Genomic DNA, 17,510 nt, shown 5'->3' with positions numbered 1-17,510 from the left:
GATGTAAGTAATCTTCAATTATGCTAAACTTTTACATGGTAAAAAAGATAGAAAATGAATAAATGGATAAATATAAGTAGATGGTTAATTAAATAATAATACAATATCATAAAATATTTTTAGTCATGAAGAGAGCATTTCTTAGGAATGTTTTAGGAATGTGAAAAATGTTTATGGTAGAAGGATAAAATACAAATTATTTAGATGGTTGTTATGACTATGTAAAACAAGCTGGTCACATAAAAAAAGGAAATAAAAGGTGGCATCATTAACATAGTTACTTTAGGTGGGGGGAGTTAGAGGTGATATTTCTTATGTATAAACCTCTACTGTTCATAATTTTTGCAGAAACTTCTGAGGACTTGAAATCAAATCATTTGTAATTGAGAATCTTTGTTTCTCTGGAAATAAGGTTTCTGATACAATGAAACAAAGCACAAGTGTTTGGATGCTGCTGAAGGTGGTATGAGGAGACTGGACTGACGGTGATTGATCACTGAACATGGAAATTCCACCTTTTGGAAAATGTCTACCAGGTAGTTTTTTCTTCATCACTCACTACAGAACTACAAGTCAAGGAGAACAAACTCTTCTTAATGGATATATTTTGGAATTGTCATATTTGTTGGGGAAGGAGGCAGGGGAAAGAGAGAGGGATGGATGCAGGGAAGAAAAGGAAAAGAGAATGAAAAATATCAAATTATTTCTTTCTCTTGCTCTTTACCTCTCTTCTGTCTCCCTACTTCCCTCCATCTCCTTCTCTCTTATTTTTCCACTCTCACATAGCAAAGGAGGAGAAAAGGACAACAAAATGTAATCCACTGAAAGCAGAACAAACTTTTAGTAAATACTAGAATGAAAATTCAGCATGAACTGATCTAACCTGAAACTCTGTTATTTCCACTCAGTAGAAAACATTCTCTTTGGAAAAATACAGCATCAGTTGAGGTGGGGTAAGAATAGCACCATTGATATTAGGCAACCCTGAATTAAATTTCAGTTCTGCTACTTGATAAATGCCTTCAGAATAACTACTTAAGTACTTGATTTTAGTGCTATCAACAGAAAGAGCAGGCTAATAATATATAGCTCAGGTACTTCTTGGAAATGATATATTCAAGATATGCATTTAAAAGACCTATCATTTAATATTAGTTCAATCTCTTTTTCCTTTCTAAATCCACCTTCCCTTCAACTCTTTGTTTCTTTTATAATGAAATTATTTTTAAATTAGCACATATTAATGTACTAATCTAGCTATAATTAAAAAATAATTTTTATGGAGCTATAATTGTTCTTTCACTTTAAAAAGAAGTACTGCCATTTATAAAAACACAGAATCTCTGTGTATAGATGGTTCATATACTTATTCATAAATATATTTAAACTAGTACAGTGCTTAAGAACACAGGCTCTACATTCTGCATCAATTTAAATCAAAGATTATTTTTCTTGAATAAATGGAACTTTCATATCTAATTTCCCTTTATCCATTTTAAATGAAGCAGTACATTGTACTTTGGAAATAATGCATATACATATATGCAGTGGGTAATTGATTAAACATTTGAGAACTGCTTGCTATAGTAAAGGAAATAAAAAATAGAAGTGGTAAGCTTAAGAATTGAACAAAAGAGTATAATAAAAGCCTAGGCACAGGTCTTCAAAACACACTATCTTGGTTTGTTAAAAATTCAGCTTGATTAGAACAGGTACCTACCTTTGGAAAATCATATAATAAAATATGTGCTTCATTAGGATATCATGCACAAATTCAGCTGCTTCAATATGCAGCTTGCCCATTTAATTATACAGAAGACCTAGGGAGGAGCACAGCTGGGTCTGTAAATTATGAAATGGGATCAGCGGTGAATGTATCTTTATTAAAATGATTATACATCTTCTCTCTAACATACAAATCTCCACTAACCATATCAAAATAATCAGTTTATTTCTGTGTTTTTTGACAACAATCTGCCATCTGCCAAATGTGATAATCTAGTAACGGAAGTATGTAAGTTAATATCAAAACTCTTATATAGATAAGTACTTATTTAAAAGTAAGTAAATCTCCCTAATTACTTACCTCTTTGTATGAAAAGCAATCCATGATGGGAGGGGTATTTTACTGGTGTGTTCCCAAATAAAGTGTAGTAGGGAGAGAACAGGCTTTAATCTAGATTGAGTTCCAACTCCACCTGGTACCAACTGTGAAAATATGAGTTAGTTAAAAATACACAGATTGCTAAATTTTTTTATAACACAGAATAGTAAAATGAAGTACCAGTAACAAAAAAAATGAGATTACCAAGTGTAAATCTGACTTTAAAACAAACTAGAAAAAGGAAATAGATTTCTGGAGAAGTCACTGTTTTATCTCTATTTCCTCATTCTTACAGGTACTTTTTCACCATTTCTGGACCATTGAAAATGTCACAAACTATTCTTTGTTTGTGGATTAGTGTTTGCAAAACACAAACTTAATCGCTCTGTAAATATAAGTATGATGTTTATTCTTAAAATGTAGACCCTGGATTGAAATCAAATAAATGCAACACACATCTGAGAACTGCATAGTAGTTGGAAAACAAATATGAATTAATTTCTGCACCATTTCTGGAGGTAACATAGAGAAAAGAGGGAAGAGTTTTCCCACCCCATTTTCAAATTCCTTCACTACTTATTAATAGTATCAACTTGGGAAAGTTTCTTTATTTCACTGATGTTCTGATTTTTCTTCTGTAAAGCAGATAATATCATTCCTATTTTAAAGGGTTGTTGAAATATTAGATTAAATAAAAATACATGAAAATTTCTGATGAAATATATTGTCCATAGATGATCAATTATGTTGTTTGTCTCATTCCTATTATTTTCCCAGACTTCCTTTCTTTTAACCAAAATGGCTATATGTTAAAAATGAATGCATGGGTCTTATGAAGTTGGAAACTGCAATATTTACTTATTTTTACTTTGCTATTTTTGGTGTCACATTGGCTCAAACATAGCTGTCAGGTAATCAGACCAGACCATCAGATCTACCATTTGAAAGTTTTTGACTATTGTATGTGCACCTTTGGTTTCAATGCAAATATCCCATTTGGAAATTATTGTTAAATCAAATTTGTATTAAGAGGGACATATACCAAGGAGCCCTGTAATGGAGGGTGGCAACTTAATTATGGAAAGGCCTTTAAATGGGACATGCCATTTCTTTGATTGTTTGTTTATTACAGTGACAATTCTCTGGAAAAAATAGGAAGAAATCATAAGTAAAACCAATAGTGGGGTTTAGATCCTGCAGTGATTCATTAACAAGCCTTGGTGTCTTGGTTGAGTTGTTACTTATTCTCCCTCTCTGTATTACTTTGGTTTTATATTATAAGAGAGGCTTATTAAATTGAGTATAAGTCTTTTTTCTGTAAAACCCCTAAGAACACAGCAAAATCCAAAGGAAATTCATAATTAGCAAACAGAAACTATGGCAACTAGAATTATCTGTATCAGATGTGTTTAAGTAATCCTCTGAAACCTGGCCAAAACACAGCCATTTTGATGAATGAAGCATTTTGGGACAATTATTATATTACTACTACCATTTATTGTATTTATTACAAAGTGATACTAGTATTGTTCAGTAATTTAGAAATCTTCAGATATTGGAATAAAATAGGGAAAAACAAGAATGATATGAAGGGAGACAAAAGATTCTGAATCAAAGTGATAAATCTGAGGCTTGTTGATGAAGCCAATAAAGAGTGTTAGACTGGGAAAGAGTACATGGGGGTAGCAAGACTGATTCTCTATTAATTGACCAGATGACTGTAGGCAGCCCGTGCTCCCTCTTTTCTCAATTTCTACTCTAATTGTTAATTTGGAGTACAATAATTATTTTGAGATATGATTCTTTCTAGCTCTAAATAGATATAATTCTATTTAATAAATAATATTAAACACATGCTATGACAAGTCTTTTTATAGATGCTGAAGGGACTACAATGATTTGTATGGTCTGTATTCTCAAATTCTTTCAATATACAACAAAAGAGAGGACATTTAGAGGTAGTTCAAATTCTAGTTAGAGGACTTATGACTAGATAAGATAATGAAGACCCATTTTCAATAAGTACAGCCTCAATTTTGTAATACAATACTAGATGGCGTTAAGGGATATTTCTGACAGGTTGAGAAAGGAAGGCAAATGTTAGGTCCCAGAATCGGGAGGAAGAATATTAGAAGGGATATTTTTTTGAGGTGGTCTTTGAAGGGTAGGATGAAGTCTGACAAACTGAGGCCATAATGAGGGAGGGAATTCAGGCAAATGAAATAACATGGGCTAAGACACGGAGGTGGAAGTCCAAATTATGATCAAGAAACAGTATGTCAGCCGATTTGGCCGGTTGTAGAGTAAGAGGAGTGTAGATAGGAGAGATCATGCTTGAGAGAAAACAAAGAGGCTCCAGTATTTAAAGTGAGTGTGCATTTAACTGAGCAATTCATGGGGAATCATGTAAACATTTTTAATGGAGTATGGCATTATGAGGTTCCTGCCAGAATGATGTGGCAGTATGAGGACTGGAGATAGGAAAGAATTTGATGAGTGAATACAGTTAAAGGGCTGTATATATATCTAAGGGCTGTATATCTAAGGGATGTACTAAGGAGTCAGCAGTGGTGATGTGACAAAAGACCTCTCATTTGGAGAAAAAAACATTAGAACCTGCATAATCTGAAAACTTCAACTGAAATAGAGACAAAGGAAAAGGGGTTTAGTTAAAATAAAAAGAATTTAAAGCATTTGCAACTCCTAGGAAAGACTGAGAGCACTAAAGGCAGGGCATAATCAAGGACCAAGTTAAGTATTTATTCTAAATAACATTTATTTAACATTCAATATTCTTCTTCCTGAGAAAATGTAGTTACACCTACACAATAAAGCTAGTGAGAACTGAAGTAAACACTAACATTAAAACAATAATCTTTTCTGACATTCACAAAATAAGTACATACAAGTCTGCTAAAGAAGGAATTAAATTCTTTACCCTGGGGTATAAAGATGGTGGCATGAGAAGTGAGACAGAAACCAACTTCAGAAACCATATATAAAAGGAAAATATAGCAAATACAGCTAATCCTGAAAGAGTGACCAGAAAGAAAACTGCAACAGACTGCAACACCTGGGGAAAAGAGAAGACCTCACAGAAAAGAGTAAAGTAGAAAGGCAGCCATCTGGTGGGACCCAATTCCTCCCTCCATGCCAGCTCAACAGTAGGAGGAAGAGAAGTGGAGCAGGTGGGTGGGTGGAGGCCTAGGACTACTAAACACTCAGCCCTAGAGATCTTCTCTGTGACCATGAACCTACACTACATGCTTCTCTGGAAATTAGTGTGGCTGGCAAGCAAAGAGAGGCAGAATACTCAAGAGAGACTGAGATTCCAGCCATTTGTGGAGAGCAAGTACCCACAAAGGACCACTCTGGGACAAACGAAAGATGAGCACTTTGAAAGATTCCCAACAGCGAGAGGGCTGCTAAAGCAGCAAGGATTACAAAGAGCTTGCTGCTCTGGAGAAAGAACAGGTGGAAAAAATCATCCCGGCATACACAGCCCAGCAGGTTTGGAACTTTCAGGAGCTTCAAGCACTCCATCCCCCTGACTGGTAATGCCTACTGAGGCACTGCATCATGATACACAGCTTGCCACTCCTTCAACCCAGCCAGCATCAGTTCACAAATCTGCTGCCCCTGCCATTGCACCAGGCCAGCTAGACAGTGGCCCTGACTATAGCAGCTACAGGGGTGTAACACAGAGGCTCCACCCAGCATGCTCAGCCTACTGGTCCTGGCAGTGGAGGTAGGCACTGCAGCGGAGAAGCAAGAAAGAGCTCTTTTCTCCCAGCAGGCAAAGGCACTGCTCACCTGTGACCCCTACCATCACATCAGGGGTTGAGCAGCTCCAGAGAGTAGAGCTTCTGGGCACTAGAGGGCACCACTTACACAAAGTTGTTATTTCATATTATTCATTACAAATATGAAATGGTAAAAGAACCTGGTACAAACCAAAATCCCACAAACACCAGAAACAGGGCTAAGTAAAACAGAAATCACCAATGTTCTTGATAAAGATTTTGAAAAAATATCATAAACATGCTCACAGAGCTACAGAAAAGTATTCAAGAAATCAGGGAGGACTTCAAGAAAGAGATAGAAACTTTGAAAAATACAGTACCTGAAATGAAACATAAAATGGGGGGATTGAAAAGCAGATTAGATAAGGTAGAGGCAATGGTAAATGAAATAGAAATTAGAGAACAGGAACACAAAGAAGCTGAGGCACATAGAGAAAAAGGTATTTCTAGGAGTGGAAAAATAATAAGAGAACTGTGTTACCAATACAAATGGAAAAATATATGCATTACAGGGGTACCAGAAAGGAAGATATAGAAAAAGGGATACAAATTGTCTTTGGGGAAATAATTGCAGAAAAATTCCCCAATCTGGGGAAGGAGATAGTCTCTCAGGCCATGGAGGTACACAGGTCTCCCAACACAAGTGACCCAAGGAAGACAACACCAATACAATTATTAATTAAAATGGCAAAGAACAAGGACAAAGGAAGAGTATTTAAAGCAGCCAGAGAGAGAAAAAGATCTCCTATAAAGGAAAACCCACCATCAGGCTATCATCAGACTTCTCAGCAGAAACCTTACAGGCCAGAAGGCAATGGCATGATATATTGGTATCAAACCAAGAATACTCTACTCAGCAAGACTATTATTTAAATTTGAAGCAGGGATTAAACAATTTCCAGATAAGCAAAAATTGAAGGAGTTTACCTCCCACAAACCATCTCTAGAGTGTATTTTGTAGGGACTGCTCTAGATGCAAATGCTCCTAAGGCTAAATAGCTTTTAACAGATAAAATAAAACCAAAGTAAAGGAATTAGACCAATTAATTACTAAGCAAGTGCAAAATAAAGTCAACTACCCCCAGTTAGTCAAGGGAGTCAAGGGATACACAAAGAATACAGAACATGAGATCTAATATATAAAGAGAGGAGGAGGAAGAAAAAGAATGGAGGAAAAAAAATAAAACTTTAGATTGTGTTTTAAATAGCACACTGAGTATGTCAGACTGATAGATAGTAAAGAGGCTACCACTGAACCTTCAGTAACCACAAATCTAAAGCCTGAAATGGCAAAGAGTACATATCTATTGATAATCACCCTAAATGTAAACAGAATGAATGCACCAATCAAAAAACCTAGAGTTACAGAATAGATAAAAAAACAAGACTCATCTGTATAAAAAAGCAAGACTCACTTCAAACCCGAAGACATACACAGACTGAAAGTAAAGGGATGGAAAAGATATTTCATGCAACTAATAGGGAGAAAAAAGCAGGAGTTGCAGTACTTGTATCAGACAAAACAGATTTCAAAACAAATGAAGTAACAAGCGACAAAGAAGGACAGTACATAATGATAAAAGTGTCAGTCCAACAAGAGGACATAATGATTATAAATATCTATGCACCCAACACAGGAGCACCCAGATATATGAAACAAATACTAACAGAATTAAAGGGGGAAATAGAATGCAATGCATTCACTTTAGGAGACTTCAAAACACCACTCACTCCAAAGGACAAACCAACCAGATAGAAAGTAAGTAAGGAGACAGAGGCACTGAATGACACATTAGAGCAAATGGACCTAAGAGACATCTACAGAACATTCCACACAAAAGCAGCAGGATACACATTCTTCTCAAGTGCACATGGAACATTTTCAAGAATAGATCACATACTAGGCCACAAAAAGAGCCTCACTAAATTCAGAAGGATTGAAATTGTACCATCCAATTTCTCAGAACACAAAGGTATGAAACTAGAAATAAATTATGCAAAGAAAACAAAAAAGCCCACAAACATGGAGAATTAACATGTTCCTAAATAAACAATGGATCAAAGACTGAATAAAAACAGAGATCAAGCAATAGATGGAGACAAATGACAATAATTTAATACCACAAAATCTGTGGGACACAGCAAAGGCTACACTAACAGGGAAGTATACTGCAACACAGGCCTACCTCAGAAAAGAACAATCCCATATGAACAGTCTAAATCAACAATTAACGAAAGTATAAAAAGAACAAGTGAGGCCCAAAGTCAGTATAAGGAGGGAAATATGACAAGTAGAGCAGAAGAAAAAAATCGAGAAGAATTAAGTAATAGAAAGAATCAATGAAACCAGGAGCTGGTTCTTCAAGAAAATAAACAAAATAGATAAACCCATAGCCAGACTTATCAAGAAAAATAAAGAGTGTACACACACAAACAGGATCAGAAATGAGAAAGGAAAAAATCTCTATGGACACCACAGAAATACAAAGAATTATTAGAGCATACTATGAAAATGTATATGCTAACAAATTGGATAACCTCAAGGAAATGGACAGCTTTCCAGAAAAATATAACCTTCTAAGACTGACCAAGAAAGAACAGAAAATCTGAACAGGCCAATTACCAGCAATGAAATTGAATTGGTAATCAAAAACTCCCAGGGCAGAGCCAACATGGTGGCGTGAGTAGGACAGTGGGAATCTCCTCCCAAAAACATTTATTTTTGAAAATACAACAAATACAACTAATCCTAAAAGAGAGACCAGAAGACACAGGACAACAGCCAGACTACAGCGAGAGCCCAGTGCCTGGTGAAAGGGGCAAGATACAAGCCCCAGCCCGGGGGGACCCGAGCACACCTCCCCCCAGCTCCCAGCGGGAGGAGAGGAGTCAGAGCAGGGAGGGAGAGGGAGCCCAGGACTGCTAAACACCCAGCCCCAACCATCCACACCAGAGCACAGACACAGTGCATGCGTGAGGTACTGGATACTAGGGAAACAGAGCAGCAGGACTGGTGAGTGGGTCCCGAAGGTGATGCCCCTGTGACAAAGAAAAGCAAGTGCTTTTTGAAAGTCTTAAAGGGACAGGGATATAACAGCTGGATGGAAACAACACAGGTCACAGTCCAGCAGCTGGAAATTACAGGGAAAGCCAGGGGCACTAACCCCCTGGGCAATAGCTCTGAGACCCCTCATGGAGGTAAACAGCCAAACAGGCCCCATCCATTACCCCTCTTGGATGCTGCGAAAGCAGAGAAGCAGCCTAAGGCCAGCCCCGCCCTCAGAAAGGGAGCTTCCTCCACACCAGCCGGGCAAGACACAAAGACCCAGTCTATACGTAATTACCCAACACAAGCCACTAGGGGTCGCAGTTGTCCCAGTAAAGAAAGGCCAGTGCAAGTGGAAAGTTTGCTCCCCCCCCAGCTGACAGTCAATAGCACCCATCAACATGAAAAGGCAAAAAAATATGATCCAGAAAAGACTAACCCAGACAGCTTTGGCATTGCTACATCTCCCCTGAGAAGGAACCTGGGGAGATAGATTTAACGAGTTTTCCTGAAAAAGAATTCAAAACAAAAGTCATAACCATCCTGATGGACTTGCAGAGAAATATGCAAGAACTAAGGAAGGAGAATACAGAAATAAAACAAGCTCTGGAAGGACTTCAAAAGAGAATGGACGAGATGCAAGAGACCATTAATGGACTACAAAACAGAGAACAGGACCACAGAGAAGCTGATGCAGAGAGAGATAAAAGGATATCCAGGAATGAAAGAATTCTAAGAGAGCTGAGTGGCCAATCAAAATGGAACAATATCCGCATTATAGGGGTACCAGAAGAAGAGAGAGAAAAAGGGATAGAAAGTGTCGTTGAAGAAATAGTTGCTGAAAACTTCCCCAAACTAAGGGAGGAAATGCCCTCTCAGACCACAGAGGTACACAGAACTCCCATGACAAGGGACCCAAGGAGGGCAACACCAAGACACATAATAATAAAATAGCAAAGATCAAAGACAAGGACAAAGTATTAAAGGCAGCCAGAGAGAAAAAAAAGGTCACCAACAAAGGAAAACCTATCAGACTATCATCAGACTTCTCAACAGAAACCCTACAGGCCAGAGGAGAATGGCATGATATACTTAATGCAATGAAACAGAAGGGTCTCAAACCAAGACTACTGTATCCAGCACGATTATCATTTAAATATGAAGGAGGGATTAAACAATTCCCAGACAAGCAAAAGTTGAGGGAATTTGCCTCCCACAAACCACCTCTACAGGGCATCTTACAGGGACTGCTCTAGATGGGAGCACTCCTAAAAAGAGCACAGAACAAAACACCCAAAATATGAAGAAGGGAGAAGGAGGAATAAGAAGGGAGAGAAATAAAGAATAATCAGACCGTGTTTATAATAGCTCAACAAGCAAGTTAAGTTAGACAGTGAGATAGCAAAGAAGCTAACTCTGAACCTTTGGTAAACACAAACATAAAGCCTGCAATGGCAATAAGTACATACCTTTCAATAATCACCCTAAATGTAAATGGACTGAATGCACCAATCAAAAGACACAGAGTAATAGAATGGATAAAAAAGCAAGATCCATCCATATGCTGCTACAAGAGACTCATCTTAAACACAAAGACATGAACAGACTTAAAGTCAAGGGATGGAAAAAGATATTTCATGCAAAAAACAGAGAGAAAAAAGCAGGTGTTGCAATTCTAGTATCAGACAAAACAGACTTCAAAATAAAGAAAGTAACAAAAGATAAAGAAGGACATTACATAATGATAAAGGGCTCAGTCCAAGAAGAGGATATAACCATTATAAATATATATGCATGCAATACCGGAGCACCAACATATCTGAAACAAATACTAAAAGAACTAAAGGAGGAAATAGAATGCAATGCATTCATTCTGGGAGACTTCAACACACCACTCACTCCAAAGGACAGATCCACCAGACAGAAAATAAGTAAGGACACAGAGGCACTGAACAACACACTAGAACAGATGGACCTAATAGATATCTACAGAACTCTACATCCAAAAGCAACAGGATACACATTCTTCTCAAGTGCACATGGAACATTCTCCAGAATAGACCACATACTAGGCCACAAAAAGAGCCTCAGTAAATTCCAAAAGATTGAAATCCTACCAACCAACTTTTCAGACCACAAAGGCATAAAACTAGAAATAAACTGTACAAAGAAAGCAAAAAGGCTCACAAACACATGGAGGCTTAACAACACGCTCCTAAATAATCAATGGATCAATGACCAAATCAAAATGGAGATCCAGCAATATAGGGAAACAAATGACAACAACAACACAAAGCCCCAACTACTGTGGGATACAGCAAAAGCAGTCTTAAGAGGAAAGTATATAGCAATCCAGGCATATTTAAAGAAGGAAGAACAATCCCAAATGAACGGTCTAATGTCACCATTATCGAAATTGGAAAAAGAAGAACAAATGAGGCCTAAGGTCAGCAGAAGGAGGGACATAATAAAGACCAGAGAAGAAATAAATAAAATTGAGAAGAATAAAACAATAGCAAAAATCAATGAAACCAAGAGCTGGTTCTTCGAGAAAATAAACAAAACAGATAAGCCTCTAGCCAGACTTATTAAGAGGAAAACACAGTCAACAAAAATCAACAGAATCAGAAACGAGAAAGGAAAAATCATGACGGACCCCACAGAAATACAAAGAATTATTAGAGAGTACTATGAAAATCTATATGCTAACAAGCTAGGAAACCTAGGAGAAATGGACAACTTCCTAGAAAAATACAACCTTCCAAGACTGACCTAGAAAGAAACAGAAAATCTAAACAGACCAATTAGTAGCAACGAAATTGAAGCAGTAATCAAAAAACTACCAAAGAACAAAACCCCCGGACCAGATGGATTCACCTCGGAATTTTATCAGACATAATACCCATTCTCCCAAAAGTTTTCCAAAGATTAGAAGAGGAGAGAATACTCCCAAACTCATTCTATGAAGCCAACATCACCCTAATACAAAAACCAGGCAAAGACCCCTCCAAAAAAGAAAACTACAGACCAATATCCCTGATGATCGTAGATGCAAAAATACTCAACAAAATATTAGAAACCGAATTCAAAAATACATCAAAAAGATCGTACACCATGACCAAGTGAGATTCGTCCCAGGGATGCAAGAATGGTACAAAATTCTAAGATCCATCAACATCATCCACCAGATCAACAAAAAGAAAGACAAAAACCACATGATCATCTCCATAGATGCTGAAAAAGCATTTGACAAAATTCAACATCCATTCATGATAAAAACTCTTAGCAAAATGGGTATTGAAGGCAAGTACCTCAACATAATAAAGGCCATTTATGATAAACCTACAGCCAACATTATACTGAACAGCGAGAAGCTGAAAGCTTTTCCTCTGAGATCAGGAACTAGACAGGGATGCCCAGTCTCCCCACTGTAACTTAACATAGTACTGGAGGTCCTAGCCACGGCAATCAGACAAAACAAAGAAATACAAGGAATCCAGATTGGTAAAGAAGAAGTTAAACTGTCACTATTTGCAGATGATATGATACTGTGCATAAAAAAACCCTAAAGACTCCACCCCAGAACTACTAAAACTGATATCGGAATACAGCAAAGTTGCAGGATACAAAATTAACACACAGAAATCTGTGGCTTTCCTATACACTAACAATGAACCAACAGAAAGAGAAATCAGGAAACAACTCCACTCCCAATTGCATCAAAAGGAATAAAATACGTAGGAATAAACTTAACCAAAGAAGTGAAAGACTAATACTCTGAAAACTACAAGTCACTCTTAAGAGAAATTAAAGGGGACTCTAACCAATGGAAACTCATCCCATACTCATGGCTAGGAAGAATTAATATTGTCAAAATGGCCATTGTGCCCAAAGCAATGTACAGATTTGATGCAATCCCTATCAAACTACCAGCAACATTCTTCAATGAACTGAAACAAAAAATTCAAAAATTCATATGGAAACACCAAAGACCCCAAATAGCCAAAGCAATCCTGAGAAAGAAGACTAAAGTAGGGGGGATCTCACTCCCCAACTTCAAGCTCTACTAAAAGCCATAGTAATCAAGACAATTTAGTTCTGGCACAAGAACAGAGCCACAGACCAGTGGAACAGACTAGAGACTCCAGACATTAACCCAAGCATATATGGTCAATTAATATTTGATTAAGGAGCCATGGACATACAATGGCAAATGACAGTCTCTTCAAGAGATGGTGCTGTCAAAACTGGACAGCTACATGTAGAAGAATGAAACTGAACCATTGTCTAACCCCATATACAAAAGTAAACTCAAAATGGATTGAAGACCTGAATGTAAGTCATGAAACCATTAAACTCTTGGAAAAAAACATATGCAAAAACCTATTAGACATAAACATGAGTGATCTCTTCTTAAACATATCTCCCTGGGCAAGGAAAACAACAGCAAAAATGAACAAGTGGGACTATATTAAGCTGAAAAGCTTCTGTATAGCAAAAGACACCCTCAATAGAACAAAAAGGAACCCTACAGTATGGGAGAATATATTTGTAAATGACAGATCTGATAAAGGCTTGACGTCCAGAATATATAAAGAGCTCACATGCCTCAACAAACAAAAAACAAATAACCCAATTAAAAAATAGGCAGAGGAACTGAACAGACAGTTCTCCAAAAAAGAAATACAGATGGCCAGACACATGAGAAGATGCTCCACATCGCTAATTATCAGAGAAATGCAAATTAAAACTACAATGAGGTATCACCTCACACCAGTAAGGAGAGCTGCCATCCAAAAGACAAACAACAACAAATGTTGGTGAGGCGGTGGAGAAAGGGGAACCCTCCTACACTGCTGGAGGGAATGTAAATTAGTTCAACCATTGTGGAAAGCAGTATGGAGGTTCACCAAAATCCTCAAAACAGACTTACCATTTGACCCAGGAATTCCACTCCTAGGAATTTACCCTAAGAATGCAGCAATCAAGTTTGAGAAAGACAGATGCACCCCTATGTTTATCACAGCACTATTTACAATAGCCAAGAATTGGAAGCAACCTAAATGTCCATCGATAGATGAATGGGTAAAGAAGATGTGGTACATATACACAAATGGAATGCTACTCAGCCATAAGAAGAGGGCAAATCCTACCATTTTCAGCAACATGGACAGAGCTGGAAGGTATTATGCTCAGTGAAATAAGCCAAGCTTAGAAAGAGAAATACCAAATGATTTCACTCATCTGTGGAGTATAAGAACAAAGGAAAAACTGAAGGAACAAAAACAGCAGCGGAATCACAGAACCCAAGACTAACAGGTACCAAGGGGAAAGGAACTGGGGAGGATGGGTGGGTAGGGAGGGATAAGGTGGGGGAAGAAGAAAGGGCTATATTAAGATTAGCATGCGTAATGGGGGGTGGGAGAAAGGGGAGGGCTCTACAACACAGAGAAGACAAGTAGTGATTCTACAACATTTTGCTATGCTGATTGATAGTGACTGTAAAGGGGTTTATAGGGGGGACCTGGTATAGGGGAGAACCTAGTAAACATAATATTCTTCATGTAAGTGTAGATTAATAACAAAAAAAGAAAGAAAGAAAAGTGGGATTACTCCCTGATAGGATAAAACTAACTGTAAATCAACTATTAATGCATGCTGTAAATAACCTTAATTTTGATCACTTAATGGGTGTCAGATGATTGGCTATGGAGGTACATTTTTCTGATAATATTCCTTTCTCTTAAAAAAACAAAGCAGTTCCTGTGTGGTGACCTCCAGTGAGTTCTACACAATGGTATAAAGGGCATATCAAAGTGTGGGCAAAAGGTCTGTTTGTGTTTATACAGAGGATCAAAGCCTAATTTGGCTCCCCAGAAAATGAATTAAGATATGATATGAAGAAGAACTTCCAACATCAGCATTCTCTGGAAGACTCATACCAGAAGATGATCATCAAAAAACCTCAACAATGATCCAGGTGCTGCTACAGCTGTAGCTGCATTCACCCTACTGGTTCCTGGACTTGCCATGGGAATGAAGAAGGAGATATCTAAGCTGGCCTGTGCATACAGTAAAACAACAAATTTGACTGGATCTATACTGTAGGAACTCAACCAAAAATTAGGAGACGTGCAAGTTGTAGCACTCCAAAATCTTACAACTACAGACTATCTACTGTTTAAATAACACATGGGATGTGAACAGTTCCCAGGAATGTGTTGTTTTAATTTTTCTGATTTTTCTCAGACTGTTCAAGTACAGTTGGACAATATCCATCATATCATAGATAAATTTTCAGAAATGCCTAGGATGTCTAACTGGTTTTTCTGGTTTCACTGGAGATGCCTGGTAATTATAGATCTGCTTTGGTTATGTAACTGTATTCCTGTTATGTTAATGTGTGTGCACAATTTAATTAGTAGTTTAAAACCTATACATGCTTAAGTTACTCTACAAGAAGATATGTCAAAGAAATAATCAATCTTCCCATGTTTTCTTCTGCCTGCTACTTCTATAGATTTTCTTCTTCCTTCCTAATTACAACCCTTAAATAGAATTCGTGCCTCATATCGAATTTACCGAGTATCATAATTCCCCCAAGTGGTAAAGATACCTCAAGACAAATGCTGGGCATAAAACCCACAGGGCATAAATCTGCAAAGAAGTAAAAAGCTAACCTTTTCAAACAATATGGCTTCTCTCTCACTTACCAACTTTACATTTCCCTGTATGGCCCTGGAAGATGACTGGTTAGCCAGAGACGGGTAAGATTCCTCAAGGGAGGAACAACCTAAGACAGGCACAGCCACAGGGAGGCTATCAGGTGAGAAATTGGGGATCAACAAAGGTGAGGCTTAGAACCTCACCCCCCTGTTTTGAGAGAAATCTTCTGCATCCTTGGATGTTTTATTGCCCTTGTCTAGCTTGGATTAACACATAGTCTACAGGCACACACCTGATCATCTACATTTGCTCTCTTAAAACACTAAACTATGTTTTCTACCTTTATCTTGCATCCACCTACCACTTCAGCATTTTATTTAAAAAAAATAATAATAATAATAAAGGGAGAAATGTGGGATCCACATATAAATCAAGTATAAAAATCAAACAAATATTCATATTTGACCTGATTGTTTATAGTTCATAACACGTGATCAAAACTGAAAGTTTCTGTGATGACTGCCATTGTACTGTTCACCATGTAAGAACTTGTTTGTTATGCTTCAGAAGATTGGAGACTGTTGAGAATTAGGCTTGGGGTGGATTAATGATTGTGCATTGAGCATTGACTCCCCTATACAGAATTTTATTGTTGTTAACAACCATTTTATCAATAAATATGAGAGATGCCCTCTCAAAAAAAAAAAAAAAAACTCCCTAAGAACAAAACCTCCATATCAGATGGCTTTCCTGTTGAATTTTATCAAACATTTACAGAAGACCTAATACCCATTTTCCTTAAAGTTTTCCAAAAATTAGGAGGGAATACTTTCAATCTCATTCTATGAGGCCAGCATCACTCTAATACCAAAACCAGGTAAAGACACCACAATAAAAGAAAATTACAGACCAATATCCCTGATGAACACAGATGCAAAAATAGTCAACAAAATATTAGCAAACCAAATTCATTAATACATCAAAAAGATCATCCATGTTGATCAAATGGGATTTATTTCAGGATGCAAGGATGGTACAATATTCGATAATCCATCAACATCATCCCCACATCAACAAAACAAAGGATAAAAATCACATGCTCATCTGCATAGATGCTGAAAAAGCATTCAACAAAATTCAACATCCATTCATGATAAAAAATCTCAAAGAAATGGTTATGGTGGGCATGTACCTCATCATAATAAGGCCACATATGACAAAAGCAAGAAGCTGAAATCTTTTCCTCTAAGATTGTGTACAAGACAAGGATATCTACTCTCCCCACCTGTATTCAGCATAGTTCTGTAGATCCTAACCATGGCAAGCAGAAAACACAAAGAAATAAAAGGCATCCAGATTGGTAAGGAAGAAGTTAAATTGTCACTGTTTACAGATGATATTATAAATAAAAATACCTAAAGAATCCACCCCAAAACAACTAAAACTAACAACTGAATTCAGCAAAGTTGCAGGATACAGAATCAACACACAGAAATCCATTGCATTCCTATATACTAATGATAAACTAGCAGAAAAAGAAATCTGGAAAACAATTCTATTCACAGTTGCATCAAAAAGAATAAAAATATCTAACCAAGGAGGTGAAAGACCTATGCCCTGAAAACTACAAGACACTCATGAGTGAAATTAAAGAAGACACCAATAAATGGAAATACATCCAATGCTCATGGATAGGAAGAACACAGACTGCATGAACAATGGAAGAGAATAGAGCACCCGGAGATAAACCCAAGCATATATTGTCAAATAGTATACAACAAAGGAGCCATGGACATACAATGGGGAGATGACAGCCTTTTCAACAACAGGTGTTGGCAAAACTGAACAGGTACATGTAAGAGAATGAAACTGGGTTATTGTTTAACTCCAT

The sequence above is a fragment of the Manis javanica genome, chromosome 11, assembly GCF_040802235.1.
Source record: "Manis javanica isolate MJ-LG chromosome 11, MJ_LKY, whole genome shotgun sequence".
Lineage (NCBI taxonomy): Eukaryota > Metazoa > Chordata > Mammalia > Pholidota > Manidae > Manis > Manis javanica.
Note: the sequence above shows the minus strand (reverse complement) of the source record.